A 27,924-nucleotide genomic window follows, 5' to 3' on the forward strand; every position below is an offset into this window, starting at 1 on the left:
GTGTCCTGAGGAGGAGGGGTAGGGATATATAATGATACAGCAAGGGATTAGCTTGTTGCTTGGTTTATGCTTCAAATTGTATGACTGAATTCATGGTGTCACAGACTGGGTCAGCAATAATTAGCAGTATTTTCATAGTGCTCACTAACAAAAAAGAAAAAATCGTTCTTGAAGCACTGCCCTGATGGAGGCACAAAGGGCACATGCTCTGGTTATTCTTTTGGTGACAGATCCTCTGCAGACAGCAGAGACATTTTTTGGTTTAGGGAAAACAAGATACTAATTTATCAGGCAGGAAGATATTAACTGCAATATAACAAGAAAACGATATTTTCCACCTTTAAATTTAATTGGAATAATTTAAAACCTGGAATAGACTATAAGAGCCATTGAATCTGTTGTCATATTAAAAATAAAAACCAAAAAAAATCAAAACTGGATTTTGAGAGAAGCAAATCAAATTAAATTTAGACAAATGAAAAACAGAAAAACAACCAAGAATTTTTAAATACTGAATACACCAGAAATCACTTTTAAAGAGAAACTGCTTCAATAAACCTGCTGGCAAGCAAAATATAAAAACAATAAAGTGATGTTCCAATAAGAATTGTCACAGATTTTCATTCAGTGGTTGTTTTCTCCTTATAGTTGTTTTACATGTATACTCAAGCAAATTATTTATTCACAAGAATTCCAAGAAAACTTTATTACATTCATCAAGCAATTTTCAGTCTCTTTTAAGCATCTATTTGTGAGTATTTTTATCAGAGAGCTATCTGCTTATAAGGAATGAAAAAAGACAGTTCTTTGCACTGAATTCATCCAGCAGCACATCTCAGAGTCTGATTTTCAGACTAAGAGCTTGAAGTGCTGTTGGTATGATTAGACATTGTCATACCAATCACTCACATAGAGAGTTCAGCATAAAAACATTGAAAAGCAAGAATTCTGCTTCACTTTCTCTGTTTTATCACTGTCTCAATGTTGCCTGCACCACACCAAAGTAACTCCTGCTACTTTTCTTCCTACTGCACATCTCAGTCTTCCTCTGGGAGCACTCTGGGGCAGGGATTATTCACCCCTGTGCAGAACAGGGCTTTTTCTGTTTCTGGACTTTGCTTTAGCACAGCAGAACCCTGGAGTCTTCCATAAGCCAATGTAGAGATGAAAAATAGCAAAAACCAGACATACAAAAAGCATAAATACAAATAAACTAACAGAAACCTAAGGTCTGCTTGGGAAATATTCAGTATAATATTATAAATTTATTTTATCTTTCAAAGATGCGCTAGAGAAATAAAATATTTCTTCCCAGTTCTGTGTGTTTTGTCCAGCTACCTTGAATCACTTTATTTTGTGAATCCTGTCAGTGTAACTTGAATTTGCAGCAAACCATTTTATGAACCCTCTGGATTTTCTCATTACTGAGTGTAGGTTTGGAGATTTTCTCTTACCTGGGGTAGTGCACTGTTGGCAAATTGGACCAGGGAATATATTTGGTGTTCCTTTCAGACCTCCTCACCTTCTTGCCCCCAGCAGATCTCAGGTGGCACTGAGTCCCACTGGAAAAAAAAAAAAAAAAAAAAAAAAAAAAAAGAAGGAACAAACAAACAAACAAAAAAACACAATCTAATGTGGAAAATTTCAGGGCATTTGAACAAAAGGAAAAGGAAAGATCATGCTTTGGTGACTTTCAAAACCTTCAAGCAAACAAACACCACAAAATTACGTTTTGCTTCCAATTCTTCCAACATAACCTCCTACTCCCTGAGATTTTCCTAAATTTTTAATTAACCACAGATTACTGTTAATCTAAGAAAATGCAGGCTAAATTTTATTTGCAGCACCAAAAATTGTCAGGAATTAAAAAAAAAAAAAAAAAAAAAGAATTGCCAAAACCCAAAAGGCATTTAAGCTGCTCTTGATCTTCTCATAGATTAATGAACAATGACAGTCTAAAAAGCAAAAAAGGTAACATTACAAAAAAGTCAGATTATTCAATGGATTTTCTTTCATACTTAATGGTATGTTTTCTATAGGGTTTTTTGGTGTGGTTTTTTTTGTTGGTTTTTTTTTGGATTTTTGTTTGTTTGTTTGTTTGTTTTAATCTCAGTTATATTTTTTAAATAATTTCAAGCCAAGAAATAGGTATTAAAGAATAGCTGTGACTAAGTGATCAGCTGTTGGAAGGGACCACAACAGATTAAAGTAAAAGAACTATTAAAGCACACATTTAGAGGGTCTAAAGACCATTCTGATCTTTGCATACAGGAGTATTTTATATACCAACTATGAATAAATCATCATGGTTGAAAGGACAGAACATCCTACACTTGAATCTCTGTGGGATTTACTGAAGAACTTTAAAATGGCAATGGTAGAAAACCTGAAAATAATGTTTCCTCAATATCACATTGCTGCTCATGGTCAGCTACACCTGTGTTCTTCAAGGGTACTGCCATCAGCAATGCATGAATTTATGTTATGGAAAAGAATCTCAGGGGAACACCATAAAATTTAGGCTGCAGTTCCTTTTACTTCTGGAATTAAGTGAAATTAAAATAAAAATTAACCTATTTTTTTGGCAAACAAAATTTTCTGACTTCTACCCCAGACCATGGTAATTATATTTCTATTTTGGTGTACCCTGTTTCACAAAACCTATATTCCAGGGTTTTGGTCTTCCAGTATTTTCTACAGAAAGATAAAATGGCTATGATTTACTTTTCATATTTCTTTCTGCAAAAGCAAAGTTACCCATGTAAAATTCAACCAAATAAATAATATTAATTAAAGAGAATACAATGGACATTCTGCTTCATTACACTTGTAACAAATCATTACCATATAAAAATGAAGAAAATTAAATTGCATTAAAAAATCGGAAAGATGAAGACACCAGTGATTTTAATCAGTTTTATAACTTTTCATGTCACTTGTAGACAATTCAAAGTGTCAAGCATATCCCAATAAAGAAAATCTAAAATGGCAAATTACCTTTTAATATGAAAATTATTACTAAGAAACCATAATCACAGAATATTATATCACATAATATCTGTTGTATTAAAAATTAATTGAGTAATGATTCATTTCTTGCAAGAGTAACACATGCTCAAAATCCAAAATTACATATAGCTTTAATTTATTACAGTTGAAATTAACTTTTTAGGTTATCTGATAGAATAAATAATGCTGATGGATTCCTAGTTTATGAAATTATATGTTCAATTCTACACTGAAAGAGCTCTGAGGAATCAAAATCTTCAATATTAATCCAGTTAAAAGTAATTAACTGACCATAGATTTCATCTTAAATTTCTATGTTATATATACAGTTTGAGGTTATGTGCAAGTATACAGAAAACATATATTCTTGCCTCTTTTACATATTCTGAGTTCTCCTTGCTGAAGGGAATTAAGCATAGGAGTCAGTTGATTTTGATTATCCTTTGATGTATTTGCACAGCTCAAAAGATCATTTGCTCTCCCAGTGTTGCCCATGCTACACATATCCATGAGAAGCAGAAACTGCAGTAATGCTCTATGTCACACTTCCATTTAGTGGCTACTTTTTTAGATCTCACTTATCAGTAGAGATTTATTTACCATGGATAGAAATAACTCTGTCACGAATTCCCATCACAACCGGAGGATTAAGTTTTGTTTGCTAATTTGTATGGATATATGACAGAAAACTGTAGAGGTAATGTAGATGTTAATCTGGTTATATCTTCAGCTTCCACATCTTACACATGAATTGTGACAGAAAAAACCTAAAGAAAACCCAAACCTAAATAAACAAGCAAAAAGAACTGAATCATCAGTGACACTTAACTGCACACAATGAAATTGTGTTTTATAAGCAATTACCTCAATAAGTATTTAGTAAGAGTTTTCAATCAATAAATAAATGTGGAAATGTTGAGGTCTTGAAATTGCCTAAGTTCTCCACAAATGATATGTTCTTCCTATTCCACACGCAAGAGAAAAGAAAATTAATAGGAAGCATTTATAACTACATAAACTACTTTACAGAGTAAAAACTGTTAAAGTAAAGGATACCTAAAATAAGACATGAAGAGGTCAGCAGCTCTATAATTGATTCAGTACTTACATCAGTTTAGTGAAATAGAAATATTTTAAAAACATTTGCCTAAACTTAATATTAGAACATCCATGGGGGAAACCAGATCATTTGGAATTTATATAAAGCACACAGTTCTGAGAGGTATTTTTTCTGACTAGCAGCAGTCCATTAAGGCTAATTTCCTTTATGTAATACAAGAGGACTGAAACCCAAGAGAAACAGTTCCTTACACCTTTTGGTTGCTGCTATTTTATCTCAGGACCTTTTTATCCCCCACTTGTGTCAGCAGAAGTGTCTTGGTGGCCATGGGGTAAAGTGCATGCAAGGTTATACTAGCCCAGAAATAAATAAATAGAAAGAAATAAGAATTTAGAACTGCTCTTCAGTAACAATTAGTACTAGCTAAAGATTCCTGAAAGTTATCCTGTGTCCTTTACAGCTTCTTTGTTATTTTTACTTGCTTGGGGGGGTTTATTTCTTCTTATTGTTCTGTTAAATGTTTAAATCCTGGTTTGAGGAGATAAACTTAAGTGAGATTGACAGACCTAGAGTTACTGGGGTCCTCCTTCTTTGTGTTGACTTTAACCAGCTTCCACTCAGGTGGGACCTTTCTGGATTCCCAGGACGGCTCAAAAATCATTGAGTCCTCAAAGATCATCATCATCTTTCTGTCCCTATATTTAGTACAACTGCTTATCTTTTTGAAGACAGCCATAGACAAGAATAGATGGATTTGAGAAGCACTGCCCTGGTCTGGCCATAGAGGACCAGAAAGAGGCAATGGTTTGAAACCAGAGTCCCCTGTGCACATCCTGTGCACCTCTTCCAGAGAAATGAGGAATTCATGAGCTGTGAGAGACTGACATTGAGAGTGCTGAGTAAAAACTGAACAGCTGTGGGTTCACAGCTCAAAATCAGTACCCAAAAAACCTCTTACCTTGAATGACTTGATTTTGTAGTTGTTGTGGAACACATTTGGAGGAGAAAGGCAGAAAAATGTGCTTTGCATTGTCATCCCTGCAGAGAGCAGGCCACAGAGGACTGGAATGGGCTGCTCATGGAAAAAGAATAAAGACAGTTTGATGATACATTTAGCAGAACACTGATGTTCTGAATTAGGGCTCCCATATGAACTCTGAGAGGGTCTCTACCTAGAACCTGTAAAGGTGAAAAAGGAATATTGATAAGGGTGACAGGGGATTGTGAGGATTAATTCTGCAAAAGCCCTTAAGAAGGACTTGAGTCTTTTAGGAGTGCCTGGAAACCTCAGAAAACTGCTGAAAGGAATGATGGAGAAAGGAGGCAGCTCTTTGGAGCTACAGACTCACCTGGACACCTTCATCTAAAACCTTGCTTCAGAAGTGGGTCACACCCTGTCCCCTTTCACATCCTCATCTGCTCTGAGAAATGCATTAAGAGCCACAAAACAAAGCCATCACTGCTCTTCCCTTAAAATTTGATTTCCAAACTACTTAAGCAGTGACTAGGAAGTGGATTAATTATATCACTTTAACAACTTGTCTCCAAGCAAATATAGACTTACTAACCCAAATACCTTTCTCTTGTCTTCCTCTGTTTCTCTCCTAAAAACCCATGAAACCCATGGAAAACAAATAAAAAAAGAAACAACAAACCCAGTTTTATCATCTTCTTCCTTTCACTTAATAAAGATGCCTGACATAGTTTGTATGGATTTTTTTTTCTCATTACTTAATTGCACCAGAGCTTGTTGTTTTATTTGTTTGTTTCTTTTTTTTTTTTTTTCCACTTTCCTGTAAATAGAAAAAAAAAGCAAACTCCTGTTACTGCAAGACAGCATGACTGTGAAGGGTTTCAGGAAGCACAACCTGCACTGAATTAATTTGCAGGGGAATTTCAGCAGAAACAGGCTGCTCTCTAGAATTAATAAAACCTCAGCCCCTATTTGTGGTATACAAGAGTCTTATTCATCAGCAGCTTTTTGAATTATTATCCACTATTTTGAAGACTGAATCTAAGTTCATCTGACCCAAACTGAACATTTCCTCAGAAGTGAAAAGTTCCATTTCAACACTGAATTTCAGACTCTCTTAATACACTTTTTCCAATACTAATGGTTTTCTTACTTTCATACTTACAGCAGTTTCTTCTGCTAAAGCTGCTCCAGCAGAAATGCCTTTGACATATCATCATAAACTACATATTGTAAATAGAAGAATTGCTAAACAAAGCCACAGCACTTCTGTTTGAGACCATAAAATCTGCACTAATCTGTACATTTCATACCAAGAGTCTCTACTATAGGAGTAGCAGCTCCTCAACTAATTCAATTTGTGAGTATAATATTGAACATTAACATGAAGCTAAAACATTGTTCTGGTGCCTACTGGAGCTTTATAGCTCAAAACAGTTTCAAAATATTCAAGTGTAACCAAATCAAACTGTCATTTTAGAATGTATAGCTGAATAATATCCATAATGAAATGAACTGTATTAAATAAAAAACACCCTTATTTCTCTATTGGCAACATAGAAATTAACTTGAGGGAAGCAAGCTATATTATTTATATGCAGCTGTAGTAGTGATTTTACTTCACATTTGCATATTAAAACCTGCATTCCAGCAAAGCAAATGACTTTGATAAATTGCCTTACACATAATTATTGAATATTCTTATGCATCTTAAAAGACTTCAGACACTTTTAAAATTAATCTGAAATTTCACACAAGGATAATTTTATACCCTTGTTTTTTTTAAGCATTTCTCTTTTCTCAAAGAGAAATGTTAATGAATCTTGTCATATACTTTTAAATTTAAAAAATTGTGAAATGAAAATTTGGTTTAATTTTTTTTCAATCTGTTGTTCATTTTCATTATTGACTGATAAGCCTTCAAAACTTGTTTGATTTTATACATTTTCAAGAATTATGACTCCTGAAATGTTCTAATATAGCAGTATTTTGCAATCCTTTGTGGTACTTTTTCTTTCCTTGCACACTGGAAGCTTATGTTCTATACTATTTTTTTGACTAGCTAGTCAGAAAAATAATATAGAACTAAAAAAGCTAATAATGTACAGAGCTATGTCATCAGAGTATTTCTGGAATTATCACAGAAAATTTCTTCCATATTTTTTGTTATTTCTGAGAATATGAACAAAAACCACTCTCTATCCTCATGCTAGGCAAGAAAAAAAAATACCTTCACCATCCCTCTCATGGTTTTATAAACCAAGATGTCAAATATCTGCCTTCATGGGATTTATATGGACATTTTATCACTTTTTATATAATTTTATTTTTTCTAGACAACACCATCCTAGTCAAAGTAGTCAGCCCTCCTGGAGGAGGGCTATCTTTGACTCCCTATCTTTTTGCTGCCTATCTTTGACATTCCCTTTTGCCCCTTCTATTTTAGCAGCTCTGAATGAGGAAGTCTGAGCTACGCAGCAAGGTCAAAATGCAGAACAGCATTGATTTACATACTGTACTAATCATGTTCTAATTTGTTACTTATTCCTTTACATCCCAAAAACTTGTCATTTTTTGTGCTTTATTGACCCTTACTAAGGGTGGACATTTATCCCTTGGTTTACCTGAGTGTTACTAAAGCCACTACACAGCTCCTCCATCATCACTTTTCCTTGTCCCAGTCCCATTTAGACAGTGGCCCGCAGCAGAACAGATACCAGCCAGGTCTAGTACACAAAAGCTAGATGTTCTGCTGATATTGCTGAAAAATTACTTGCCTTTATGGGCAGAAATTTAAAATAAAATGCACAGTTTCTTTGTATAAGGATCAGCCTTTGAAAAACTGGCTCTGCTATGCCCAAACAAGGCACACTTCCTGTGCCTCCATGAAGCTCAGCCAAAATTTCCTCACCAGAAACCATTTGCTCTTTTATGTACCCTGTCTACATGATGGAAATGCACAAAGTTGGGAAAACTTGGCAATAGCCGGAAACAGGACTTGTCCCATTTTATATTCTTTCCAATGGAGTGACAGTGTCTCAAAACTGTCCCAATATCCCAATATCCCAACTATCCCCAATGTCCCAAATCTGGTATTAATCACCATTGTAAAAAAGGAAGCATTTATTCAGTGAGCAATTTAAGTCTGGTCCATGTCATAGTTAGGGAGACTTTACTGTCCTACATGTTAATGATAAGGAAAAGAAAAAATAATAATAAAAAAAATTCCCCTGAATGTTCTGGAGTGGTGATGGAGGTTTTGCACACACTGGCACTGCTTCTGATGAAAAGTCTTTTTTTTTTTTTTTTTAATCCCTTTTGGTTCTCTGTCTCAGCTGATACTTTTTTTTCTGTGGCCTAAGGATGCCAAGAATTTGTTGGGTTTTTTTTTTTTAATCATTACTATATACCCTGTGTTTTAAATACACTGAGCATAAATGGATTCTGTTGAGAGTCTAAACACAAGACAAATCTAAATGGGAATATAAAATTAATACAAGGGAAAGACATTTAAAGAAATCTTTTAAAATAACAAATAATGTTTTGAACTAAATGCCTCATGCAACACAGTTATTTTGCTCCAAATGCAAACTAATCTCCTGAGGGTTTTTTTCTGTTGTTGTTGCTGTTTTGTTGTTTTTTTTGAAAATTAACTTTTCAAGTTGATATTGAATATCAAGCTTTGATTCTTTTTGTGTTTTTACTATGTAGTTAAAACTGCTGCCAGTAGTAATAGTACATACTTCCTTAGAGATCCTCAAGAAATATCTAACATCTTCTCTCTTTACTGAATGTTAAAAGGTTGTTATCAGTATGGTAACAGATTGGCATTTCAGATATCTGTATAGAACAGTGACAAAAATGCAAAATTTTATGTTGTCAAACCTATGATTTTTGGCTCCTTTGACTATAGCAAGCTGAAACTCTTAGCCATTTTAGGATGGGATCATTTTCATCTGAAGGTCAGGTATCTATTTATCATCTAAAGGATGACTTTTAAGTCTTGATTGTTGTAAAGGACTTTTTTATTAAATTCTTTCATAGACTTTGTCTGGCTGAATATGACAAATGTGTCTAATGCAAAAACTAATACATTCTCACACATAAAAATGCTCAGGACACAGTTCTTCATGAAACCAAAATCATAAAACAAATTTATTTTTCAATAATAAATAATAATTCTAGAATATAATTTTTTATTAATAGAGTCATCTGTAGAACGCTTTGTGCTTGAAGGATAATTTTTAAAGATAATAAAAGTGAACTAAATTGCATCAATTTGTCAACTTTGCTGATTTAGTTCTTCTATTTCTCCCAGAAACTTGATTAATTCTTCTTGTAAACTCTCCCAAGTCCAAGAATAAGCTATTGTGTATTGCTCATTAGACTCACCAACTTTCCCCACAGATAACTGGGAAAGTCCTCTCTCTTTTTAGAAAATCCACCTACTATCTCACAAAATCAGTCAATCCAACAGCCATTCTCTTCTCCTCTATCATCACAACATCGATTAGTGTCTATTATATTATTACATCTATTATAGTCCAAAAGTACATATCTGGTCTTATTTTTGGTAAACAAATCAGTTCTGAGTAGAAGAATGGTAAGAAGAATGAAAAAAGGCAATGGATGTTCCCCTCTGGTTTATAATAGAAGAACTCATTTTTGTTTATATTAGTTAAGGTTTCTCTTAAATATCCTGTGAAGCAAATTAGTGAAGTCCATGAACTAGTTTAAGCAACATTAATTAATTTTGAATAGAACTTGATGCAGATTTCAAAATAGCAGAGAAGTTGGAAGGAGATGGTCTTTATGGTCCCTCCCAATCCAAACCATTCCCAGATTCTGTGGTCTTGTTCCCTCTACTGAACTTTCCCACACCTGGGACATGTGAACATGCTCCTAGGACACAGCTGTTACAGGACATATTCTGAATATCTGCCCACTGGGGAATACATCCTCATTTTCTAATAATGGAGGGGGATTTTCCTAAGCAAAGAATTTAATCCCTAATTTGTTATAAGTGCTCTAGAAATTATAGGCTTTCACACATGTGCTGATGAAGGCATGTGCCCTGAGAATAAAAAGAAAGCTGAGTCTTCTTATAAAAGAATGAGAAAATACATCACCATCTGCCATCCTCACCTCAGTCAAGCACTGTTCCCCTGAAGCATCTCCAATAAAAGCTTCTCATATTGGCTGTGTCACCAAAGGGCAAGGCTTACATGGATTTGTAATTCTGTAGAAAGACTTTTCTCAATCAAAACAAAAACATGTTTGGACAACACCCACCAGACAACTGCATGATCCTGGAAGGGAAGGAGAGAGGTGGTTTGCTGTCAGTGCTTTTGCTGTTTCTTGTGGAGGTGGGCACAGAGCAGAGCCCTGGAACAAAGCATTGGTTCCTCTCCCCAGGTGAGGAAATACAGCTACCTCAGAATAGGGAAGAAGAGGTTAATTAGTAGATCAGCACTATTCTCAAAAAAAAGGATATTTTTCCTGATGTAATGACAGTTCTCCCTCAGCATTTTGGGTGCCATTTCTCATGGTGACCTTCCTAAGCAACACAAATCTACAAACTCAAGGTTTTCAGCAAATATTTTGGCAAACTTCCCCTTCAAGAGATATAATACACCTTATCTGTTAATTTCTTGCTTTGAATATGAATAATTCTTGCTCACCTCCATCAGGATGACTCCTTCATAGTCAATGCTATTTATGCAATGTATCTGTTTATGCAAATAAGAAGAAAGTGCTTTTTCACAGAAGAAAGTAGACTTAATGAAATGCAAATCAAACCCACAAAGGTAAGGCACAGTTCAAGTCTCACTGCAGAAATACTGATGGAAGAATGATCCCAGGCTTTATGCTGTTATTTTCTCTGGGGGCAACACCTTATTGTTGTAACATGAGGATGGGCCACAGTAGTGCAAAGAAGTCAACATTCAGTGTTTGCATTTAGAGTATAACATTAAAATGAGGGGGAAAATCAAGTTGTTTATAATAAGGATGAAGATTTGATGTGTTTTTCCTGTTCTGCTTTTGAACAAGAAGGATGACAGTATGACACCAGGGGGGTGGGGAGTGGGGAGGGAGAAGCAGATGATATGTGACAACCAGATAATCACAGAATTATTCAGGTTGGAAAGGACCTTTAGGGTCATCGAGTCCAACTGCAAATCCAGCACTGCCAAGCCCACCGCTAAGTCGTGTCCCTAAGCAGCACATCTACACATCTTTCAAATGCCTCCAGGGATGGGGACTCCACCACTTCCTTGGGCAGCTTGTTCCAATGCCTGACCACCCTTCCAGTGAAGAATTTTTTTCCTAATATCCAATCTAAACCTCCTGTGGTACAACTTGAGGCCGCATCCTCTCATGCTAAAGCAACGCTGGGGTTTTTGGAAGGGGGGAGACTTCCTTTAAATCCATTATGTAGTCTGACCCATTTATGACACAGGAATTCTCTTTAGACCACACTTTATGGAAACAGGGAAATGAACAACACAGCCTAAGTAGTAAAAAAAACCAAAAAAACCAAAAAAAACCCCACAAAAAACAGAGCATCACATTGGTGAGTTCTTTATATTATTACCGAAATATATTACATGCAGCAGGTAGGCCACAGCTTTACCTTCCACAAAGTAAAACACTTTATTGGAAAGACTTTTCTCCAGTTGCTTTGATCAGACATTTAAGTGTGCATCCTGGAGGAATCTCTGATATCTTCACTTTCTTTTAGTTTTAAAATCAGTAAGAAAAATATCCTTTTTTTTTTTTTTTATGAACCCAGTGATTCACTGGATCTTTTCTAGGCTGTAGTATGACTGAACTCCAGTTCCCAAGATAAACCGCAGAATAATTTTTTCAAGAAAATGATGATTTCCCAGAAATCACAGTTCCCTTCAAAAGCCAATCTGACAAACTCAGCTTGTGATGAGCTCTAAGCACCATTTCTTCTTAGCCTAGTCTTTCTTTGTTCCTCCCTGCTGTCTGTTCTGTGAAATCATGCCTGAAAGCTGTAAGTGTAATACACTTACCAGTCATACAATTTTAAACAGAGTTGTGCTATCTAACAGCCTTGTTAGCTTGGAGTGTGTCCACGACTCCTGAGATACACAGAGCAAGAGACCTAAACTGTACCCTTATCTTTGTATGACTGTTATTTCCTAGTAAGGCACATATTTGAAAAGAAAACAAATTTCGATGTTATTTCTGATACCTATTTCTGATTACTTCTGATAATAGTAACTCTGATAACTCTTTACGCAATAGTATTTTATAATTTTATTGTCTGGCATGTGAACAAATATTTCACTTCTTAAAAATTGTAGTTCTTTCTCTTTTTTGAACAAGAACTCTAAGTCACCAAACCAGTCTTGTCAATCATAGTGCATTTTGCCTGTCACAGAGAGTGAATTTAATTGTGCTAATTAAAGCTGAAAATCAAACACAGATCTGACCATAAAGGCAAACAAGCCCATTCTTGTTAAAACAGACAAAACGTGAAGGTCACAACTTATATATTAATATATTCTTCCATGTGACCTTCAGTTGTAAACAAAGAATATTAAATGCTGTTATTCATCTTCTGCTAATGAACATATATTACTCTAGAGTCTAATGAATAGATAAAACATCTCAGTTCATCAAATATTTATAAAAGTAATATTTTCTGTGCTTACCAATTAAAGGGGTATTTTATTACAAATTTAGAGCATGCCAGCTTCAAAATCCTTGGAGACTAGGTGCTTGAGAGTTCCAGGAAATTAAGAGTGGTCATCAAGTCATTATCTTCACATGGCTATTTCCAATAAACAAATATGAAAATGTAATAATAAACATAATATTAAGCCAAGTGAATAACCAGTGGGTTTACTCGTTCCTCTCTCAATCCCTAGTCTGGCAGCAGCTGACGATTTCATTATTCTCTGAACATGTCTAAATACTAGCTTGCATCAGAGCTATTTGCAAAGAATTTGCCCCTATTCTCATCCCATTAGAGATATTCAGTTCACCATCATCCAGATAAACACAATACAATAATTTTTAAGTATTTAAAATACATATGCATACACCTATAAGTGACATTTAATATCATGAAAGCATACAATATAATGTTTACATGGTAAAATTAAAAATATTCACATGCTTACACGGCTTCCATCCCCCCATCCCACTCACCCCTTGTACCTGACAGAACTTGAAAGTCTCAGGGGCATGAGGTCTCCACAGCAAGCTGAAATACCTGTGGTAGGTGCTGTCTGTTCAAACAGGCATATTAATACAAAATAAATGCAATGAATAATCTGTGTGGATTTTAATGTTTGCAAATATGTCACCTTCAGTTTATGGATATACAGTATAGGTTCAGGAACTTATGCATAGATTTTCACAGCCTAGTATTTTCTTTTCTGTTTCTACTAGTTTAGATGAAAATTACTGTCACATAAATCACAATTTACCAAGTCTTTAAAATTTTTAGATTACTGATATATAGGGCACAGAATATTTTCTATGAGGAATAAATACTTTTTCTTGGGAGGTGAAAGTCTAAAAATTCCCAAGCAACAAACTTTTATGACTAGATTACCTTCAGGAAATGTGTGAGCAATAGATTTTGATAAACAACAGTTTGGACATTTTTCTTGTTTCTGTCTGGCATCAGATGGTGGAAGCTGCCTTTCTGTCACAGGCACATATCTGGAACACCCCAAAGAGTCAGCCCTAAGAATCTGTTAAAATTGACATATTGCTTTGGCTTTGTTGCATTAAGCTGGTAAGAGCAAACAAGGATTTATTGAACAATTTATAAGGGGAAGAAAAGGCCATTTTCCTCCAGTGCAGGCCACTGGTGCCATCTGCTGTCACTCTGCCGAGTATCACAGGTTCACTTTGTTTCTCTCCAGTCCCACTCAAATTGTTTCCAAACTGCTGATAGTGTTTCTCAATTACACTTGGAAGTTATGGTGCATACGTAGAAACTAAGGGGGTTTCTTTTTCCCTTTTAGTATGTGCTGCTTCCATAAAAAAAAAAAAAAAAAAATTGTTCTAGACAAAGACTTTCATAATTTATGAGCCCTCTGTGGTTATGGAGCATTGCATCCACACACAGCAAAAAATAGCTAAACATACAGTCTGGAGATTTTCTCTGTGTCCTGAGGTTTTTCTTTAGCCTTAAGAAATAAGTTGGCATCCTGCTCAAAACTTTCTTGGTCTGCATTCCCAATAAGACAACGAAAGCATTTCTTAATGACCTTAACATGCCCTGCAGCTGCCTCAAAAGCCACTGCTGTCCTGTGCTGCAGTCTAGGGTGGCTGTCTGCCACCTGTATATTAACACACTTATGGTTAAAACTAAAAGCTGTCAAATTTCACTGCAGCCCTGATGCTGAATAACTCCTTGGGAGGAAAGATGTGCCTAGCAATGGGCAGCTTTATCCAGCAGCCTTTAACTTAAGAGGAAATTTAAGTAAACTCCCACATCCACATCAAAATGCAGAGGCGGCTACAGGCCACAGCTGCCACCTCTGTAACAGCTTTTCTCTGATAACAAAGCTGATTTGTACCTGGTGCTCAGACATGATGATGATGGATGTGTCAAGGAATATATATTCAGGTCCCATTATCAGCAAGTTACAAAGACTTAAGAAATAGGCACAAAAGTTTTGCTGCCGTTGTGAAAGCAGCATGGTACACCTGGTGATGTGCACTACAGCTGCTTATTTGTGGCACCGAGTTTCTTAAAGATCTGAAAGCACAGCTAATTCCATTCTTGAAGAGAATTATGCAGGAGGGTGAAAATCAGCAGGACGATATGAGTCCAGGAGTGCAGATTTAAGTTTTAGCCCAGTTGCATATTAAATGGAGATTTTCAAAAAATGTAAGAGATTAACAGAGGAGATTGCTCCCCTATAAAATGCAAAACTGTATTATTGAGAGTTTGTATTACTTCTTTTTTACTGGGTGGAGTTTTCCCATTCTTTGTTTGACTGGAAATAAGGACCATTGACCAAGAATAGCATATTAGAGGCATGGAGGGTTCTGGCTTTCAGAATATATTCACAGTCTACAGGCAAAAAAATCAAAAAGGAGTAACTTCTTGAGTCATGAATATGTGCAACTCTTTTTGTGACAGTTATTTATTATTTGTCTCAAAGAAGAACCAGCTGGACCTTTTGCATAACTAGAGGTAAATGGAAGGAATAACAAATACAGAAATAGACTTTTTAAATTTTTGAACATTTTTATAAATTTCTTTTGAAAGTAGCCCTTAAAGGCTTTTCTCAGTTCATATTTATCCTGAGAGATGTTTGTATTTTCTTTTCAACTAAATTCAGTATTCTTGTCATCCTTCATACTTCATTCCATTTATATTTTAATATATTTTTGATTAAAGAGCAAAGTCTATTCAAGACAGAGCTTCTACCTTTAACCACCTTACCTCAGAATCCCCATTTTTTTCTGCAGAGTGCAAACACCTGTAATTTGTCTCTCCATACAAAGAGGCAAGGATCTTGAATTCAAAATGCATGACATAAAGGACAAACTAAATAAAACCATCCTTATGTCTCAACAAAACTAATTTAAATTTCCTCATATAACAAAGCAGCTGTGAATCTCCTGCCTGGAGGCACAGGCACTGTGGCACACTTAACAAATGGTCAAGCAGATGCCCCTGGTATGGATGCTCAAGAGACAGGAGGTGTTGTTTTTGTGCAACACGTTGGTACCTTCGGTGCCTCAGAAAATTTCTACTGAGAACCCCCTGCATAATAGCCAAAGCTGCTTAGGTATTCACACTAAGAACTACAAAGTTTTATGTATTCTAGTCTGGAGCACAGCTGCCAACTTGTCTTAGTGTTCACCCTTTTTGTGAGGTCTTAAATCACCCCAAAATTGCTGCTTACCTCAGGATTTGCCATTCCTGGGGCTTCAATCTGATTTCCTACCAGTATCAGAACAGGCAGCCATTTGAAATGGCTGTAACACTTGTTGGGCTGGCTGAAAATGTTTTCACAGGTGTGATATTTCCTGCTCTAGAAGCTTAAAGCATCTTAATGATGGAGGAGTGCTGGGGGAGTTCTCACTGGCAGCTTCCCTTGGTGCCATTTGGAAAAGGCTCCTGTGATCTATTTTCTAAGAAAAGTTGGTTCTTACTCACAGCATGAGAGTGACCATTTTTTACTGCCAGGTCAATAAGAAGGGAAAGGTCCATTATCACATCTAACAAAAAGGTTCAGGGAAACCTAGTTCAATATAATGGACTTCCTCTGTAAACTGGGTAGGAGCATTTTGTCTCTTATTCAGTGAATTTAGGAACAGTGTGACCAAATAAACCTGCACAACACATTTATGACTCCCTCACTGGTGTACTGTTTCCTCTCTGATATACATACATATATATATATATATATATATATATATATATATATATATATATATATGCCCTATCCAGTACGCTACTCCATATTCCATGTTCTAGCAGAAATATAAGACTTTTTTTCTGTTAATAAATCACTGTCCACTTTTGTCTGCATTATTTTTCCACCCTTTTTCACAAAATGGTTCTTATCTTAAATACACCTTCCAGGGCTATATATGCAGTTCACTTTTCTTATTCAGAATCCTGCTTAACCATTATTGGACACATGGACTGAACCATTGTTCTTTTAGAGACTGAAATATATTCCTTTCCACTATTGTTGTTCTTGAGAGCTACAGTTATTGGATGTGGGGCTTTGTGGTTTGGGCAAATTATTGACTCCTTTATTACTACATCATAAAATCTATAACTACACTTTCCTAAGTACTCTTACACTTCTCTCACTGCCCAAACAGCTAAAACATATGAGGCAATCTGTGATGACAGAAAAAGAGGTGTGTGAAGGACCAGAATTAGAAATCTCATTACGTGTCCTATAGTTCAAGGACGCAGCACACAGTTTATTTCTTTCCAAACACAAAAATCAAGACACAGTGTTTCTTCTGAATAGAAATTAAGTATTTTGGAGTTCTGGAGGCTTAGGGGAAGGGGGTTGTTTTTGTAGGTGTTTTGAGGGAGCAGGGGACAACATAATATAAGACAATTTCAGCCAGTTGGAGCCTCAAAAAGCAAGAAATTTTGGATCATTACAAGCAGAGAACCATTCTGCACTTTTCTTCTGCAAGCCAGGATTGCATTCTTGTCCCCTAGCTCATTAAAATGATGAAAAATTAAACTATCCAACAGAAAAAAAAAAAAATAATAAAAACAAGAAAAAAGAAAAAGCAAATTTTCTGGTTTACCAGCTCACATAGGGATTAGTTAATAACCAGAATCAGTCTGAGGGTGAGACCAGAGGGTAACACGTTCCCTGTTTTTGTCAGTAAGCAGTTAGATCAGCTCATCTCAGCTGTGAAAACTCACCTGGGAAAAAAAACTCACAAAGCAAGCAGAAGTCCTGACAAAATGAAAAAAAAAATATTTTGCAAAGAAACAATGGAGCAAGCAGTGGAAAGAAAGAAACAATATTTTAAACTTTTCATTTCAACCTTCCATGCCCAGCAGCTTCTGGTGATCTACATGTTAATAAATCTCTCTTAAGAGATCAAAAGTCCTTTTGTATGTCTTGCTATCCTCATAAAAAAAAAAAAAAAAAAAGAAGTGCAATTCTGATCACCAATAAATACATTTCATCCTTCAATTCATTCAAAGTTTTATTTCAATAATGATATTTCAAGATTCATTTTTAGTGCCAAAGACTTTTAGGAAATGGACACTGGAATTTTGTGGTTGCTTAGTCAATCAACATTGAGTAGCATGTATGGATGATTTATCCAGCCAGGTACAGCCACACTATGGAAATTCCAAATGTGCATAATTGCAATCAGTCTCCTTCAGCATCCTCAAAATTAAATTATATGTTTTGAGTTTAAAACAACAAACATCCCTAAAAGATAAGGTCCTGTGGAAATCTTATAAAGATTTTGTTGGATCTTGCTAGATCATGGCTGAAAGTTTCTGGAATTGCAGATTTAGATTTGCCGGTGTTGAGCAGATGAGATCAACACTCTGACACAAAGGCATGGAGTGCTTTTCAAGAAGTTGATTTAATCTGAACAATGTTTGGTACAACGAGATCCATGTTTTATTTTGTTAAACTTTATTTGCATAGCAGAATGTCTGATCTTGATAAGAAGTCCTTTTCTTCAATCCTATCTGTTTCTGGCTACTTCACATATTATGACAAACTTGAATACTCCTACTGCAAGAAAATAAAATGGAAGTGGAGCTGTAGTATTTCATCTAGTTTAGTTGGTTCCCAAAAGTTAAAATCAACTTAAAAACTTTCTTAAAAGTAATTGTGTGGAATTTTCACCTATTACTCTTCTGGCATGAGTTTAATATGAAGAATTTCCTTTTTGCAGCAATGGGAAACTAAGCAATAACTAGTGATAACTTAAGCTAGCACAAAAGAAAAAGTTTATCTGGTAATATGAAGACTTCAGGGGAATAAAAAATCTGTCAGGATATTCCTATGATTTACTGAATGAGCTTAGAGGGAAAAAAAAAAAGAAAATGCAATGATCAGAATATCTGCGAGAATGTGAATTTCGAAGCAGAAAGAATATAAAACATGCCATATATCAAGTTCAGACACCTGACCTTATTTATAGATCAAGTTTTGTAAACGCAGCATGAAAACCGTGGATATAAATTAGTTTGGAGGAATTTGCTTTGATACTCTACAGCTGGAATGATGATGCAAGTGTCAAGCACACACTGCATTGCATAACAATCAGAATTTGCCTTTTTTGAAGCACACAGCCATGCTCAAATATTATAAAACATCCAAGGCCATATCTACTGAGATTTAAAGAGTGTTATACTTGCTATTACACTAATTTATACAAGCCTCCAACTGAACTTCAGAGGAACCTCTGTCTCAGAGGTAGCACAGCAGACTCTGTGTTTCCTTGTCAAATGCTTTTAGTTAACAATGGTGATTTGAAAATATCTAAGTCATGGTATGAACTGAAAAATAACTTTCCTTTCAGAAGGAGCAGATAAGTAATTGTACTCTGTGTGATGCACCTAAGACAGTTTCTTTTGGAAGAAATTAGCTTTTCTTTAATTTTTCAGAGCTCAGCTAAGCAAACCCTCCAGCTAATATTCCTCCTCTTCCTCAAGATTTCATTTCTTACGAAAAATGAAATTCTGGTATAAGACTTAATGAGTATAAACCTAAAGATACTTTTTTAGTATGAATGTTTTTAAGGTTTGTCACAACTGCTGCTGACATTAGGTGAAAGAAAATTGCCTGCATGTATCATAGCCTACCAAAGTTCATCTCACAATCACCTGCAAGCAAGTGACTGAACATCTAATCCTAATAAACTGCTAGAGAGTCAGGTGGTGAAATCTTTTGGCTTCACTGCTCACAATTGTTCTCTGGGTAGTGAGGCTATTTCCAGCTATTCTGCTGTGAAATGCACTGCTATTAAATCTTTGACATGAAAATCAGGAAAACACAAAGAATGACTATTTGAATGATTATTTGAATGACTAAAGAATGATTATTTTTCTTTGATATTTTTAAAACTTTGAGCTAGTTATGACTTTTTCTATTTATCTGTTACAGAACTATAAAAATGATCATAGTTTACAAAACAAATTAAAGCATTTAGCTGCTTGCTTTGTCATAATCCTGAATGACCATCAACCACAGCCCTTGTTTATTCTCCTGTACAACATTAATGACCTTCCTTTTTTCTCTCAAAGAGCTGTTCCTTTACATTTGTGTAGATAAACAACTCCAAAACATAGACATGTGCCTTTTGATTTTTTTCTTTTGTTATCCATATCTCCCTTCTACTGGGGGAAATACAGTTCCCATGAAAGAAGTTAACATTAAACCAGCACACCCTCAGAAGGAAAAACTTTGAGGGTTGTTTTGATGTTCTGGATAAAGAGTTTTAAATTATACACTTTTATCCATACCACTCCAAACATCACTGAGAAAAGCTGCCAGGATTTAAGTATTTTATGATACATCTACTTTAAACTAGGAAGTGAAAGAACATTGAAATTTATCACTCTTTTCAAGTCTTCAGGTTTAGTTATTTTATGTCTCAGGTTTTGAGTGTTCTGAAGTCTGTATCAGTTTAATCACTTGTCAAAACTTCTCCTGAAAGTTTTAAAAATGGGTAAGATACTGTAGAGTTTGGCACTTTAGAAACTGTGCAACTTAGACAATTTGACAATTTTTAGCTCAAGCTTTCTGCTGAAGACACAGATGTAACAGCCACTTCAGAAGAAGATGTCTTACTAAAAAAAAGACTGATTTGCCACAAATAATAAATTTTGCTGAACTATTTCACTTTGATTGTCTTCTTAGTTGCCCCACCATAAGTCAAAAGCAACCCTCACAAAATTCCTGTCTTTCAGCAGAGAGAGGAGAATCAGGTCCCAGTAGTAACACAAAATAAATTGCTGAAGAAAATAATAAATTAATAAAAGATAAAAATACACAACACTTTCTGCAGACAATGGAAGTTTTGCCATAGTAAAGTTTGGACTAGGTAAATTTGAACTTGTAAAAAAGTTACAATGATGTTTTCTTACTTTTCACCTAATCGCTGAGTGATTGGCTGTTCTTTTTCAAGAAGATTTGCAGAACAAAAGTCATTACAGATATTAGGGGGGGGGGGGAAACAAAAGCATCTTCTCACACAGATTTGCCATCCAGAAACATCCCTGTTTATTGTTAGAAAGTGAAATGCAGGAAGGCAGAGGAGAAAGAGGCACAGTGAAAGGACTGAAGTGGTATCAGCCCCAGAACAGAGGACATGAGAGTTTGGAAAAGACACATCAGAGTAATCCAGGAGATCCTAAAATCTAGAGTCTGTTGCTAAAATAAAACAGTGTTCATTTGCAAGAAGGAAGAAGAACAAGGCAACCAAACCTACAGAGCCACTATTCAAAACAGCAAATATGTTACTGTCAGAGACCAAGGGTGAGATTTGGAAGAATATTGCCAATATCAAATTGTATCAAATTAATGATACAAACAGAGTAATGGCTTAGTTTCACAAATTGTGGTGATTTTTGGTTTGGTTTGGGGTCTTTAATTTGTTTGGTTTTTGTTTTGTTTTTTTTTTTTTTTTTTTTTTTTTTTTTTGTTGTTGTTTGTTTGTTTGGTTTGGTTGGTTGATCTTTGTATTTTTTTGGGGTGTTGTTGTTGTTGTTGTGGTTTTTGGGATTTTTTTTTTGGTTGGGTTTTTTTTGTTTTTTGGGGTTTTTCGGAAGAATCCTCTAGTAAGAAATTTATTTAATCTTAACGGCATGTGATATTAAACCAATGACTGTGTTTTACAGGCATCCATCTCACCAGGCCATTGGAGAAGATCTTAGATTTCGCCTGGAAATTCCAGGGGGAAGGAAAAGACAGATAAAATTTTGTGATCTGTATTTTAATGAATACACCAAGTTTCACTGACATTTGTGATTTACAGTTTTTAGGATATGAGCATCTTATTCTGTGAACTCTAAAAGAGAAGACATTAGACAGGTTTTGCTGTGGGTACAGTCAAAAGAGAAGCGCTCTCTAAGTCACACCACACATGATGTAGAAGTAACTCCCAGCTGAGTAACTCTCTTCTCATGTGGGTACAAATATTGATATATTTTGCACATGAGTATGCCTATTTAACTTAATGCAAATACTGCATGCAGTGTACTCAATCTATTCAATTTTTCATTCTCAGGCTCTGGCAGAATCATTTCAGTTGGGAAGAACCTCTAAGACCACTGAGTCCAAACTTTGAGCAATAAATGCTTATCTAATTAGCTAGATATGCTTAAATAAGTATTGATTCTCCATTAAAATAAAACTAATTTATAAGTATACAAAGAATTTTTTTTTTTTCCAAAACATGTGCACTTAAAAAAGGAACATTTCCAGTTTGGACATCGGAATGCTGAATAGATGCAAAAGTTAAATTTTTTCATGAAAGAAGGCATTATCCTAAAACAACAGAATAATTATTTTGTTAGGAAATCTACCGGGCAAAAAGGTTAGTACTAAAAGTGAAAGTCAGAATTTCATGTAGATTCTATGCAAGAGATGGCTGAAACCCAGGATAGAAAAGATCATTAAGAGAGGAGAAGATCTCAACATTTTGGTAAATTGGTTCTTTTCTTCCTGTTGGATATGCACCAGTTCTGATACTTTGGGAAACTGATGAGAACTTCCAACAATGAAGATGTTCAAAAACCTCATTTTCTCTACTACTTCATGAGACACCGAGTTCTGTCTGTCTGGAACTGGCAGGTAAATACAAATGAAGCCATCAAACCCAGTCTGTGAGCTTGGCCACACTAAAATCAATTTGAATGTAAAGGTGAACTAGGGTTAATATTGATTAGAATGGGAGAAAAGCACAAAAAGAATAAAAATAAAAAAGGAAAGGATAATCCTATTTGGCTACCATGTTACAGGTCATATGTTTTATTCTGTATATGTATTTTTTTCTTTAAAGATGAGGAAGGAGGAAAGAATATAGGAAGTAGATAACAAATTGCAAACTAAAACTCCTGAATATAGATGAAAGATACCTGTAAAAACAAAGTGATAGGATCCAAACCTCATTATTTTGAAAAACACTCAGACATTTGGATCCTGAATATCACCTAAGCTGTTTATCAGAATATATATCTCCTTTCTGCAGCTTACTTTATCAAAATGTTTTATATACTGTATTCTGGAGCAATTTATGGTTAGATATGTTTTGACTTGTTATTACTAGAAAAACAGGGAGGAGAAACAATTGATTGTCAGAGTATTCAGAAAGTTTCTATTCTTATTGCAATACATACAGAATTCTCAGGTTAAAAATAGTTGAAGCATAGACAATTTTTAAGCAGATAAACGGTCTATGTGGTGCTTCAATTGTTTTTCTATCACACAGTGTTTTGACAAATTATGATGCTTTCAGACCAGTACAGTGCAATTAATGGAAAGGTGTGTATCAGAAAGGCGCAAGTACTCAATGTATCATTTAAAATTATAGTATTTCTTCAAACAACTTGTAATGGAGGCTCAATTGCTGGTTTTCACATGTTCTTACTAATGAACATATAGATGTATTCACATAATGTTTGCTCTGCTGCTGACATTTCTAATAATGCCTACTCTTCTTCAAGAACATTTTTAAAAGCACCCCTTCGCATTTTGGAGCTTGCCAAAGACTGTGGTGTTTGTTTCCCCCAACCCAGGACACAATCTTTTACTTGAAACAAGGTTTTGGTTCAAATGTGGAGATACCCTTTTCACCACAAGTCTGATGCAGAGAATCAGTGCAGAGTGCACTTCTCATTTCTGTCATGTAAGGCTGATTTTTGGCTTGCTTACTTTCCTGCTTCTGCTCATCAGGGAGTCAGAGGAGCATCATGGGTGGTTCAGAGTGTTGAGGGCTGTAATGTGAAACCATGCTCTAAATGACACAGACAGGTTAAAAAAAAATATATAAAGGATCAGTTTTAAACATGGCCATGTAAAACAGGATTTACCAATATCTCTTCATGAAAGATACTTGAAATCAGATTTTTTTTTTTTTAAGGCAGACATTTGTTGCAACAACCATCAAAGAAGCCAATGGGGTAAGAAAAGTGTAATTTACATGGAAAAAAAAATACAGGAATGGTTTCTAGAGCAATGTGGTTTTGGATTGTTCCATAAAAGAGATTTTAGAGACTGAATTGCAAATATGATTCTCTCTTTCCTTCTGCCCTTCATTTCCATCCTTTACTGAGTCCCACTAAACTATGTGCAGTTTTGTCTGGGTGAGAACTTCACAGTAACATAACCAGAAACAATTTTAAATTGATCCATTCCATTTAAAATCCTCTTCCAAGCCTGAGTTTACCTTTTTCTAGCTTCTCCTTCTGCTCTTGACACACACCATATGTGTTTCCTTTTAATCATCACTTTTTTTAATCATGGGGAACAATTCAATAGGGGCAAACATTAATATGTGAAGCACATAAAGAAGGAAATTTCTAGTAGTTCTAAGGACTACTTTCCTTGGTCCTCCTTATTTCACAAATAATTTAAAATATCTTTTGCTGGGACAAACCTTTTGGAATATGTCCTGACTTAGCAGTCTGATGTATCATAAGCTTACAAAAGAATTCCATGCAATGAGAAATTTGGTTGAAAAACAATCAAAATCTAATAAATTTATTACAATCAAGTGTGAACATAGGAATTTTCTGATATTTTAATAAATCATGCCATACTGTGGCAAAAACTGGAAATCAGATTCAGCAGCGTTATAGTGATGACAGCAGTAGCAGGGTTAAAATATAACCCTGTAATCACAATATGGCTTTTACACATGGAAAAGTCCCAGAGGAGGAAGATTGGTGGAAGGCATGTGTGATTTTTATTCAAAGGATAGTTAATTTTCTATGCAATGTAAAGTCACCTAAGGAAAAGAAAAGGTGAGGAATTTACTGAAGGAAAGGAATGAATGAGACATGGAGAGAGGCAAGGGAAAAAAATTCTACTGGATCATATATGGTATTAGAAATTAAAATGATAATTTATAAATAAACACCCATATCTCTAATGAGGGTTACTTGTTTTCAAAATTATTTTATATTTATAATTATATTTGTATTAACTAACTGTATGGGTTGTTATGAAGCTGTCTTAACTCAGGTCCTTCTTGCTCAGTGTTTGCACCATGTGTGGGCTGAAAAACACTGTCATGTATGACAGTAAAGTCGTAAAGTAAGTAAGACCTAGAAAAGTAAAGACCTAGAAAGGTCTTTACTTTTAGTGTCTGCAGACCTGACTCCTCTCCACCATAAACTGGGGCCAGTCCCATTGGAATTAATCAAAGAGCTGTATAGGATGAAAATCTCCCTCTCTTTCCAGCCTGAAAGACCCATATAGAACTGTGCACTATTACCTTGCATCCTTTATCAGTTTGAGCACCCAAGCCAAATGTTTTGAGAAAGTCAAGAGCTGGTTTAGCAATAAAAATCTCCTATTTTTGAAAAGTATTTTATCTGAGCTGTGTTGCACCTCCATGTATGTTGGTTCCTGCAACCTGTGGGATAAGCTTTGTTTTCTCCTTATGAATCAAAACTGAGGAGCAAGTGTGTCCCAGGAGAAGTTCTGAGAAAAAATGGAAGTGTCAAATGGTCTTCCTGCATTCAAAATCTGTTTAGATGTTAAACCAAAAGAATGGTAAATACTTCAGTTTTTAAAAGTCCTAACCAAACATGAACTCTTTTCTTCAAAAGTGGGAAGTCTTTGATATTGATTAATGTTTTGGAGAAATTTCCAGTGTGAGTTTTGATTTTGTGCTTGCCTTTAATAACAAACAAACAAAGCAAAAATCCCCACAAAACCTTAAAGATTCAAGACAGTCAGAAGTCTCCTAAAAAGCCTCTGTTTAATCTGTAATCAAAAATGAACTCACAACATATTTATCCTACTTCACGCATCAAAAGTATCCATTCTACCTTCTCAAGAGTTTCTCATTTATTTCTTTGACTACAGACGAAAAGCTTTCCACAAAGTTGTTTCCCTGCTAAGAACATATGTTTGTGACTTCAGAATTGAATCAGATTTGAAAATATCCAAGAAGGTAGCAGTGGATCTTAACAGATGATTAAATACAGACATAATGCTTTTTTCTAGGGTTTATTTTCATAGCAATTCAACAACCACATACCATATTCAATCTCTCTGTGTGTCTAGAGACTATATTGTTCCTAGCTAAATTGATTTTAAATTATTTCTTAGTCATTGTTTAGCTTGCCAGTGGTAAATAAAGAACAAAGAAATTACCATGGAAATTGTGACATCAGTTTTTGTATAAAGTGTCTTATTCTCTTGCACTGCAAAGGAGGTGTTGATTTCTCTGATTCTCAGGAGGAACAAGAACTAAGAGCTATGCAGGTATTAAGTGACAGTGACACAAACACTGTGAGGGGCTGGGAAAGTCAGCTTGTACCTCACTGCCAGCTGTCCTGCTCCATTACAGCCTGGCAGCCTTTAATAAAGTTGGGATCTTTCTCTATGGGTCTTAGCAGGTTCAAAGAAGTTGTGCAATTCTTTCTTGACAGTGGCATTATAGGCATTTGTCTTTCCTCCTGCTGTGCCCCTGACTAAGTTTGATGTTGCCTCTACCTGTGTCAAGCTATAAGATACTTCTCCCAGAGCTACAGTTACCTAATTCATTAGCCTGGGTCTCATGTGCATTGTGTTAGTAGAATTTAATTGCCAGTATTCTTTTTAAGAATAGTTTTCCTAATGTGTTTATACTCTGGTGATTATAATGTGATTATAATCTGGTAGATTATTCCATTAAAAAAGAAAAAACAACAACAACCCACAAACAAGTAAACCCACTCAATCTGGAAGATACTTCCCATACTTTCCAAATATTTCTTTCCTGTTCTAATAAGGAAAACTACTGAAACTCATTGTTTTGCAAGACAGGAAGAACTGTCAAGGAAATATCTTTGTAGTTACAAGCAAGCTGCACTCCTCTATCAGCAATTACAACCACCAAACAATGGTTTTGATAAATTAATAATGAAAAAGTGATTACTTTAAAATTAAAATTAATTTCCTTCACCCAGGTTGAATTAGGCATCTACTGTGACCTTTGTGTATTCAGCTTCACAAAAACCAGATGCAATTGCTGACACTTACACCTAGTGCATTTCTACCAAGGGAACTCAAAGAAAGGACATGAAGTTGGGTTATAAAATTGTCGTGAGCAAGATCACATGTCACACAAAACAGGTTTTTCAGATAAGCTGAATATATATAAAGCCATTTTTAATTCTTCAAAGTTTAGTTTTTAAAACATCTTGGTTTTGTATTGCCTTTGCCTGATGCGGTTTTACCTTTGTAGAACCCTATCCCCAAAACAACATCACATCTGACATGCAAGAGCATGGAAATAACAATCTTGGAAACTAGTTTGGAGACTGAAACCCTTCACAGCCTAATCCTCACTTATACAAATGTTTCTGAGGAGTTTGCTCTCTGAAACAAAACTGTTGCTACTCAAGCTGCCTTTCCACTTTTATCAGTACAAAACTAAAAAATAACTTACTTCCAAAGACTTGTGTTTCGTAGAATTCTATGCCCATGTTATATCACTTTGAAAACTTACATAAGACAGCTGAAGTTATTGGCTCCTGAAAATCCAAACCTCTTCTCTGCAAGTTAGAAAAGCATTATCAGACATCTATCAGTGAAACATCAGTCATAAAAAATATGTATCATAAAATTCATGAAAAGTGCACAAACATCATCACTTGCTTTTTCTGTTCCTTGTCATAGCTCATAACATCCCTTCAGCTCAGCAAGATGCATGACTATATGCTAAGGACAATGACAGCAGTCTGTACTGCAGCTCCTCTCAGTGTGCGTGACAAGGCCAACCAGAGATTTCAGCTTGCAAAGGCATTTTTTTTCAAAAATATGCACTAGCAGTATCATTACAGTCTGGAATGGCAGTTATCTCGATTTCATGTGAGAAAAAATAAGCCTTTGAATTTTTGGGCAGATTTGGGGGAAGGAAATATATCTTAAAGAGATCTTCTGCATCTCTGAGGAAGGAGGAGTGAGAGGAGGGGAGTGAAGCAGAGACAGTGAAGAAGGGAAGGGTGAGGGGAAGGTGTTTTATGATTTGGTTTTATGTCTCATTACTCTACTCTAATTTGGTTGGTAATTAAACTATTGTCCCAGAGCTGGTGACAGTAATTGCTGAGTGATCTCTCCCTGCCCTTATCCTGACTCACTCACGAGTCTTTGTTGTATTTTCTCTCCCTGGTCCAGCTGAGGAGTGACAGAGCAGATGTGGTGGG

Source organism: Vidua chalybeata, chromosome 2 (assembly GCF_026979565.1).
Source record: "Vidua chalybeata isolate OUT-0048 chromosome 2, bVidCha1 merged haplotype, whole genome shotgun sequence".
Classification (NCBI taxonomy): domain Eukaryota; kingdom Metazoa; phylum Chordata; class Aves; order Passeriformes; family Viduidae; genus Vidua; species Vidua chalybeata.